Genomic DNA, 10,091 nt, shown 5'->3' with positions numbered 1-10,091 from the left:
TTGGAGGAGCTCTTCTCTGATGAGCAGAGGAAGAGTTCAAGTCGTTCGATTCTTTCTCCGTGCGAGACCTTCGTGGAAGGGCACGTCCGTCGAGTTGCGTTTCTTGCGCAGTACTGCCCGTAATGGCACGCCATTTAATTAAATTAAATGTTGACGAATGAAAGTTTGTTTAGCTTGAGCGACCGTGATTCGCCGTTCGCGCGAAATTTATTGTCGTCACGACGTGATCTTCGTCAGAAAGCTCGCGGTATTCGGCGATTAGGAGTCGTTTGGCTAACACAAGTTAGATGACAATCTGGCTCACAGACTCTTACGGGCTTTCTACAACAACACAACAACAATAATATAATAATAGTAATAAGTTTTAGTAATAAGTCTTCTTACATTTGATTGTGATTGGTTAATTTTTTACGGCTTAAGATTTAAAGTTTAGGATAATAGCTTGTCGTAGAAAACTCATTAAACCTTGATACATATCGTCTTAGTGTCATATCGAAAGATAAACAAATTACTCATGCTTAATTGTATAGCTAATTACTCATGCGATTGCGCGCGTATGTTTTGGATAAATAAAGGGTGTATTCACACAACCTTGAGCTTAACTTCCTGCGGTCCTTTCCGCAAGTTACTCGGTAATAGAGCTCGGCGATCATCTCGGGGCTCGGAAATGCAAATTTCCGAGTCTGAGTCGTCGCGGTCGTGTCGAGCGGAGGCCGGCGGCGCGGCGGCGCGGCGGCGCGTCGCGTCGGTTGATCGAACGTGCCACGGCATTTGTTGCCCTCGCTTAAAGGCGGGATAAAATCTCTTCGCCAACCCCTCCGCGACGCGGTATCCCATAATCTCCCATAAACGATTCCCGGCGCTGTGACAGACACCCTTTACGCCCTCCTTCGGTCTCCCTCCGTCTCGCGACCGGCATAAAATCGTAATCAACACGCGCGCGCGCGCTCGTGACAAGGGCGGGTTGCGAGGAGGCCTCGCTCACGCTCACGCTCACGCCAACGACGAACGACGAAGGAGTTCGAGGGGTCCCGCGGAGAAGGTTGAGACCACCCATGCCACGGCGGGTTCGGGCAAAAACGCCCGATGGAAATGCCGGTCGGTGTCGATTTGTCAGCCGTGGAAAGCCGTATAGCGTCGCTGCGTGAAGTCGCGCGATCGGAAGACCAAAAAGGCAAAAGAGAACAATTTACGACGACCCCGCGACTTTACACCGGGCGCGGCGCCATTCGCGGTTGAGGCACAGCGTGGGGCCGATTAGCGCGAGGAAAAGTAAGCCGGAAACACCGCTGAGATGATCCCACAAGCCTACAAACTTCCCAGAGAGCACGCGAAACACAGATGACTCCTTTGACCTGACAGTCTTGTTTGCAAGTATCGAGGGTTCAACATATGATAGACTGGTTATTAAATTACGTTGAATATAAGTTATTTATTATCGCACTCTTTAAATATTATGAAGAGCCGTTTGACTTTTGATATTATAATGCTAATTCTATTTAAAAGAATGATGTTTGTAATTATGTATTTTTACATTGGATATTCTCTTTTTTTTTTAAATTGTACCATGTTTTTAAATTAAAACGAAGAGTAATTAAACTAACGATATTAACTACTACAAATAAAACATATTCAGAAGTTTATTTCCAGCGTGGAAATTGCTGTAATTTAAATACCATTACGAAGGGAAGTTCGTCCAGGAATAATATTAAAACGGCTGAAAAGGATGACAGTATATAAATTTTAATTAAACCTCGAGAAGGGATAATTTAACAAAGTTACACTTCGATTATTAAGAAGCTTGTTATCGAAACATATAGCCTTGAAATATGTCCTTCGTTGTCGCGACAATGTCCAAGGCAGAGAATCTTCTAATTAGCGACTCCTGCAACTTTTCCGCCTTGAATCCCGTCTTCAGGAACGTATCGGCAAGGACGACTGTGACTTTTTGCATAAAAATAATGTTTCTTAAGGGAATCATTCTAGTCTTCCAACAGATGAACCTAAACTCTTACGATACCCATAGTGTATGCGGACTAAAATTTTTAATTTTGAATTTCTATTGTTAATAATTAGTTATATAATACTACACAAAGTATAATTTTCAAAGATAAATTCTATTATTCTCAACTATCATTTTAATACAGGATTTGTACCAGTCGCAATAACTTTGTCTTCTGATTTTTTTCACACACACACACACACAAAATAGAAAAGATAACAATTTCATTAATTTCCATACAGATCCGATCCTGTGATTGCATCTTCATGAATCTATTCACGACTTCGTACCCATTTTTAACACGGTTGTTTAATCGCGAACGACTTCTTCCATCGTTGCACATCCAGCCGAACGAATTACCTCTTTAATTCAGCAATCGCCCGAGTCGCGTCGTTTTAGTTTGAACGTTCGAATTACGTAATCGTTACTGCCAGTACCGTTTACCGAACGTTTCCTCTGCACCGCATCAGTCCTTTTTCCCCGTCGACCGAATTCTCGCCAACTGTCGCCCTGTCGTCGGTATCTCGTGTCACTTCGCAAAGTATCGCTCTTAACGACAGGAAATTAGCGTCGTTCTTTTGGCTGGCTCGTTTCTTTGACGCTAATGGAATTGAATTTGCGACGCGGCAAGTACGTAAGGATCTACATTATACACGGTCACAATTCCGAGCGTCATTCCGCGGATCCCGAGACTCTGACGGGCCTCGGGGGGAAAAAAAAAAAAGACAAGGAGTCGCCGATCCTTGGCATGACACCTGCCATGTTAGATTTAATCGTGCTGCGCTTAATGAGATTTCTCCTCGCCGATCCGTCGGATAAAAAGTCGCGCGGCAATACATTTGAATAAAAAAAGGAAGGCACGAAAAATCGTACGGTAGCGACCGAGTGTCAACGAGTTTTTGTCGTCTTTGTTACGACGTCGCATACTCGATACGCAGATGTATCGCCGGATATTTCTCCCACGAAGGAAACGTCTCCGTTGCCAAGGAACAACGTCGAGCGTCGCAGCGAACGCTACCGGCGATGAAGCCGAATTAATTAATGCGATCGTATATTAATGTCCGAATGAATGATTATGACTGGATGAAACCCGCGCGCAGACGTCGGCGTCGGTCCTGATCCTGTCGTAAATGGGATAGCAACTCGGACGGATGGTAAGCACGGTTTGCGTCTTTATTAATAACCCACGACGACATTGACCGATTAGAAGAGCTCGCGTAATTACCATACACATTCGTACGGCCGATAGATGAGATGCATCACGCGTGAGTATCGTGATTTCTCTCATCATGTCGCATTCTTTCTGATTCATCGCGAAGCGAAGAATCAGAAAGTGGAGCAATAGGTCACGTGATAAGGTGTACGCGTAGATTTTCTTACGATTTATACTGAATAAAGAAACGTCGTAATCGTCTGATACATTTTTGTGATAATAGATCCCGTAAACCGCATACAGTTTTCTTCCTTTAAAGATGTCGACTTCGTCTGATCGTGAGAAATGAAAAATCGTAATAAAAATCGTTCTTCCTAAAGGGATCAATATTATTGCGTAATATTTGATATAGTACGTACAATAGCAATAATATTATATAAAATAAATGCACAATAAAATATTGAGCTTCTAAGAGCCGGTTTTTTTAACTCAGAGCTTAGCTTTCGAATGTCTTCTCGTTACGGCATGTGTTCTTGACAGCGAGCGTCTTGAAAGAAAGCCGTGAAGTCTATTGACTAATGAATCTCGTAATCTCGTTGGCGTTTTCCCTCGCGGCGTCGCGCGTACACGATCATCTTGCTAAAGCATCACGTAAAATGAGTATTACGCCGCGAAAAAGTGGCTGGAAATGTTTACCGTGGAAATTGCCCGCATCTACGCACTTCGCGTAACGACGTTCTACCTCGAGGACACAACGTGAAAATGATGTACGCGCGTGTATCTCAGAAGCGACAATTAAGTTGATAATGTGTGCTAAATGGAAACTATCAGTCGCGGTATCTCCACGTTGATGAATACACGTGCCATACTGGGTGCACTAAATTTTGTTAATAATAGAGACTCGTAAAAATTGGTTTAATTAAATTCAAATTCAATTCACGTTTAAATTAAAATTCAATTTTCTTTAAAAATATTGTATACGTATGATTTTTTAATTTGTATCGTAAGAATGTTCAAAATCCAATTGTTATAACTAATAAAATATTGAAATATTTTTCAACGACGATACTTTGTAAGAGCTACAAAATCGTTGAAAATTATGATTTAAGAAATATTACCAAGTAAAAATAGAATTTGTATCAATCGTTATTAAAGCATAAAAATACTGCAAAATGGATGAATAATATGCATATTAAATATTGTATATAATAAAAATAAACATAAAGATGTAAAGAACTTTGAAAGAAATAGACACCGACAAAATTTAAATGGAGCCACCCGGAATTCGAACAAAAAGTGACTCTCAACTAATCGAAAAAGACCTGCAATTATTTCGCACTTTTTCCAGAACATCCGGTGTAATTGTCGGGGTGATTTAAGTGTACGTGGCATGAGAGAATCCGACGCGAATCCTACACGACGAAACGATCGGCGGTACCGGGCTGCGGTCGACACGAACGGTAGCTTCTAATCATCGATTAGAGGCGGTCGTTACACGATGTGCGTAGTCGGACGACCGCTGCGCCCATCGTTCGTTAAATCACTCGCAATGCATACGGGAGTCTCGCTTGGAGCAACGAGCGCCCACGGACGGCCCGCAGATCTCGCGCGATTTCTCATTTACTCGCCACACGAAATAATCCAGCCATCTATGTTTGCGTTAGCACGACTTGAGCCAATAGCAAGCCGGTTCTCGCGGAGGCAGCGTTGCTCGAGTAAGTTACTCTAGTGGACGACTGCCTTCGTCGTGAATCCGACGTGATTCGTTTTGCGTTCTGAAATGACATTTCATTATTTTTAATAGCGAGAATAATGGGTTTGTTTGTGTTGTTTGGAATCCCCCAAAATTTTTCTACTTAAAACAAGATCAATATTTGGGGGTTGAAGAGAAAAAGAGAAAATTCTGAGTGCAAGTAACGTAAACAGATCTAAAAATTGAGATTGAGGTTGAAATTGAAATTAATGAATCAGGAGAAAGAAAGTCAATATCCAGTTTAATAAACTTTGATTGCCAAAATTCAATCTCAATCTCTAGTCAGATACGAGCATAAAGTTTATTTTCTATACAGATGAACTAGTGTATATTTTTGGAACTTAAAGTAGAATATAGATATTTGGCTAAAAGAGATATTTTCACTGCTGCATTGGATTGCACTAGAACTTGTGCAATCCAATGCAGCAATAAAAATAAATATTTAACGTCCAGCGAAAATCGCATACCGTTGCGTAGGTAATGAAAAGATAACCGAAAAAATTGCGTCGGAACGCGGAATCAATAAGCGTGATTATTTACGCGGAGTTCGCCCGTTGTGCGCGATAGGATGACAAGAACAACGGCAATAACAACGTGAAAATACAGAAGCAGGAAGAGGGGGAGTTCAATATTTGAAAATCCACCGCGAGATAGCTGCGTACAACAACGCGCGTCGATTACACGCCTCGTCGGGAATTCAAAATTCACAACCACGAGCGTGACGGCCGTTGCGGCAATAATTATGCGGCCGATGGGGGAGATACGTACGATTTGGGATGAGCTGTGCAAATACTGCGTGGGAGATAACAGGCGCGTCGGGATACTCGCCTAAATTAACCCTCTATTAATCCGACAAGTGGGGGATCGCGCGGGGCATCGTAAATTATCACCTACGACCCCTCGTTTGTGACGCGTATACATGGCTGTGTGACTGGACGACTTCCATTTTTATGCCGTTTAATTGAATCCTATTGTTTGTAGACCTCGGTAATCTAATTCCCCTGCGACGCGCGCTTTATTACTGAATCATTTCACTAGCGCAAATAAATCTTAGCTGTTCCCTCGGTATAAATACAAACGATTAAAATATCTTACATCACGTAGAAGAAACAGATATTTATGTAGTTTGCCAAAAAAAGATTAGCTATTAAACTCACGGTCCATAATTCGTATATAGTAGAATTCAATTTAATAATTTTATGTATTATATCTTAAACATAAAAAACATTCAAAGAGTTGGAAAACATAAAATATTTGTACGGAGAAGTCTTTAAAAAAAAACCTTATTTAAAAAAAATAAATATTAATTAGCAGTTTATTAATAAAGACTAAAATAAATATATTGTGTAAATATTTCTTAAAATTATTTTACCAAAAAAATGTATAATAATTAAAATATATTGTCATAAAAATAAAATGAAAAGTTGTATTATTTGGACACACAAAAAATATTCATTTGGAAAAAATTAGCTTCTAAAGTCATAAACATACAAAGTTCTTTTATTTACATTAAGACAGAACGTACTTGTATAAAATTGCTAATTAATGTTTATTATCTACAAATGAGGCTCTTTTAATACAAATTTCCCCTGTACGAACCTTTTGCACTTACATTTAAAAATACGCAATCCATAAAATTATAAATGGAATTAAAATCTGATGTAATCGTAAGTGAGCTTTGTGAAACAATAATTTTAATTTCGACAATTATTTAATTATCGTATTTTTAGGACAGATGATGCAGGATCTAGTAAAGTTTTATATTAGGCAATAAAATATTAAAAATAAAAAGTCAGTCCCTCTCCATTTATCACGCGGATAAGCCGAAATTAACAATCATAGTTGTAATTATTTTCGTGCGTAAACAAAATTGAGTAATAAATAAACTCACCCGATGGTCCCGTTATTATGTGTAATTTTCATTAGTAATAAATGCTGTGAAGAATGCGCAACGTGCACTTAACTCATTTGTCATTTAGATTGGTAGTTATTAACATTTGGAATTTTTACCCACACGCAAAACCACCATCTAATGTAAGTTAACGATTGTATAATATATCCAAAATAAATCATCATTGATATAAGTATAGCTTCTTTCTCTATTAAATATGTTAAATCAGTCCTAGACACGAAAAGCGTCAGATACAAAAGAGCAGAAATGAACAAACTATGAATAGTAACAAATTTAACGTTGCGAATTATTAAATCTTCAAAACCAAAGGACGATACAAGTTGGCAAAGATCACTCGAGTGAAAAACAATTTCAAAGTTATTTTTTAATCCTGCCTTCATATATTCTTGCGTATCGCAAGAATTCGTAACAGCTGTATATTTCGGCTTCGCGATGAGAGAGCAGCAATCGTGCAACGGATCATCTCTTTCAGGCCGCAGGAAGATCGACAAGACCGAGAGATTTGAGCCCGACGTTCCTTTACGAAGAGGACCGGTGCGTTCTTCGTGGCTGAAAATAATAACACTCGCGCGCGGGGATCGTATTAGGGGGTGGCTATCTAATTACAGACATACAAATGAGCACGGCGGGCCGTCTCTGGCGTTCCACTCGCGGCTGGTAGCGGCTGCGATATAGCTTGAGAAGTGGCCTTTCGCCTCGCGTAGTGCCGCCGCGCCGCGCCGTCGTGTAGGGTGGTGTAGTGGGATACGGTGGTTGCCGAGGGGCCCAGGAGGACGAGGTGGCTCGCGCGGCGCGGGGACGCGACAGGCCCCGCTGCCGATCCTGGACCACCCAAGACGAAATTCACTATAGTTTCTTCGCCGCGCTTACGATACTCGTTTCAGACTCTCCCACTCTCCCTCTTGATTCTCTCTTTCTCCTCACCCTCTCATCGACGCACTCGTTGTCCCTGTTCCTCTCGCGTTTCTCTGGACCTGCACTGGCCTGCAGTCGCGAAATTGAATACGTTATAGTATAGTCTCGGGAATTCGATCAATCAGCTTACCGCTCGACCGCGGTGATTGTTTAATATAAATGTATTTATGTATCGTATAGATCGTTTAAAATCTTCGAACGGTGTTCACACGATCTGCTCGTTCAATAATTTCTTTCAATTTCTATCATTATTTTTATTTATTTGCGTTGCCTGCACTTTTTGTATCCAGAATATTTGCTTTCTCTTTTCAACACCCGAATATATTTTTCACTTTAAGAGGCTCTTTCACACCTCATGGTTAACTTTTAACCGAGGTTTAACTTATTTTAAGTAATAATGAATTGTGAAACTGGGCCTGAATGCCCAGTCGGTTAACTTAACCGAGGTTGGTGAAAGACCCTTAAAGTGTGAGAAATACATTCGAAAGTTAAAGAGACAAAGCTTCTGGATGCAAAAAGTGCAGGTATGTAAATAAATAAAAATACAGGTATTCTCAAAAGAAATTATTGAACGAGAAAATTGTGTAGACACTGTTCTAAGATTTTAAACGATCTATACGATACATAAATCCATTTACCGTCGGTTAACTTAACCGAGGTTGGTGAAAGAGATCCTAAAAATTTTGGGGAATTTCAAACAATGCGAATAGACTTAAAGATAATTTTACAGAATGTTCACGCCTCGTTAAATGAAATTTAGCTAATAATGGCCGAAACTTTGTATGTAACAAGCAATATTTTTAAACTGTATTTTGATCAAAAATACTTGAACGTATTCATGTTTTCATTTTACAAATTGAATGAGCAAAAAAGTGGTAAAGCCAATGAGATCTGCGCCGGTATGATTCGTAAAAAGTTAAATTCGAAAAAAGTCTGGTTGCATTAATTGGAATTCTGATTGAAGATGCAATTAGAATATTCTGGTTGAATTTATTAATTATAATTCTCGCTGAGATAACCAGAATTTTGATTGATATGATCAGAATCTTCTGGTTCGTTCATTTTTAAAGAAAAATTTTTCTCAGTCTAGCGCTCGTCGCGGGAATTAATAATCTCGAGCAACATCCTTTTCAGAAGGTATAAGTCTCGAGCAGAGACAACACTTACGAAGGAAAAGGTACACATTAAAGTATAAAACATAGTACATACACGGGAGACGACAGTTTGGCAAAAATCCGCGCGTAAGAAGTAATCGTGAAAAAAGAAAAATTCGTCGTGAAAGAGGAAAAGAGAGAAAGAGCCGGTCGCACGAAGCACGGTTGCTAAAAGCCTGACTCGAGTAAGCGAACGAGCTGAAATACGGTTATGGACGAATCGCGTGATTAATACGTACCGGCCAGCCGCGAACACAGTCGCGGACGCGCGCGTCACGCACGCTGGCACGCGCGTGTGTTACCCAACGAAACGAGAATCTTCTTCTCCTACCGGTGGGCAGCGAGAGGAGATATTTCATTCCCGCGGTGTCTCCCTTTCGCCTCCCGTTCGCGGACTCCGCTTATCGGGTCGTCGTCTCTCCCGAGGGTTGTCGAGCCTTTCGGTAGAAGGAGAGGTGAGGGAAAGGACGAGTGCCGCGCGGCAATCACGCAAACAGCTCTCGCACCGACTTTATACGAGCGCCGGCCCCTCGCGATCTGCAATTCTATGATTAGAATTTATGGGTTGAAGATTCGTCGGGAGTCGGAATCGGTCGGTCACCTCTCCCGGCAAAGAAACTGCCAACTGGGATAAATTCGCACAACTCCTTCTATCTATTGTAGCGTAAATCGAAATTGGTCGTGGAATGAGAATTTAATCCTCCGGAACTGACGGTGGGTCTGTTAGTTGGACCTACTCAATTATAAATCTTTTTGTCAAAAATGTCAAATAATTCAATTTTCTTTACGTTACCTCTGCAAATGTGGATTATTCTTATTAAAATATACTGAGTGTATATATTCATTCTTTTTTTTATGTGAGTTATGCTATTTTAATTCCTTGAAATTAATTAGTGCCTTTTAATTAATATAAATTAGATTTACACAGATTTTACACGGAAACAACAATTTTACTGAAATATCTAAAAATTTAGGTAGATACAGATCTAGAAATAATTTTGTTGGATCGTCAAAATAATTATATGTAGGAAATTCAATGATATGCAATGTTGCTAAAAATTTGCACTTTCTAGCAATCAGTGAATAATATCGAATTTCGAGTTTCTGTTAAATAGAATAATATATAATCGTATATAATTTTATAATTACGACTAAATTGTAATTAAGTAAAAAAAAGTATATATCGATTAAAAAATAAATCG

The sequence above is a fragment of the Trachymyrmex cornetzi genome, unplaced genomic scaffold (genome assembly GCF_001594075.2).
Source record: "Trachymyrmex cornetzi isolate Tcor2-1 unplaced genomic scaffold, Tcor1.1 scaffold1118, whole genome shotgun sequence".
NCBI lineage: Eukaryota > Metazoa > Arthropoda > Insecta > Hymenoptera > Formicidae > Trachymyrmex > Trachymyrmex cornetzi.
This window is presented reverse-complemented; position numbering follows the sequence as displayed.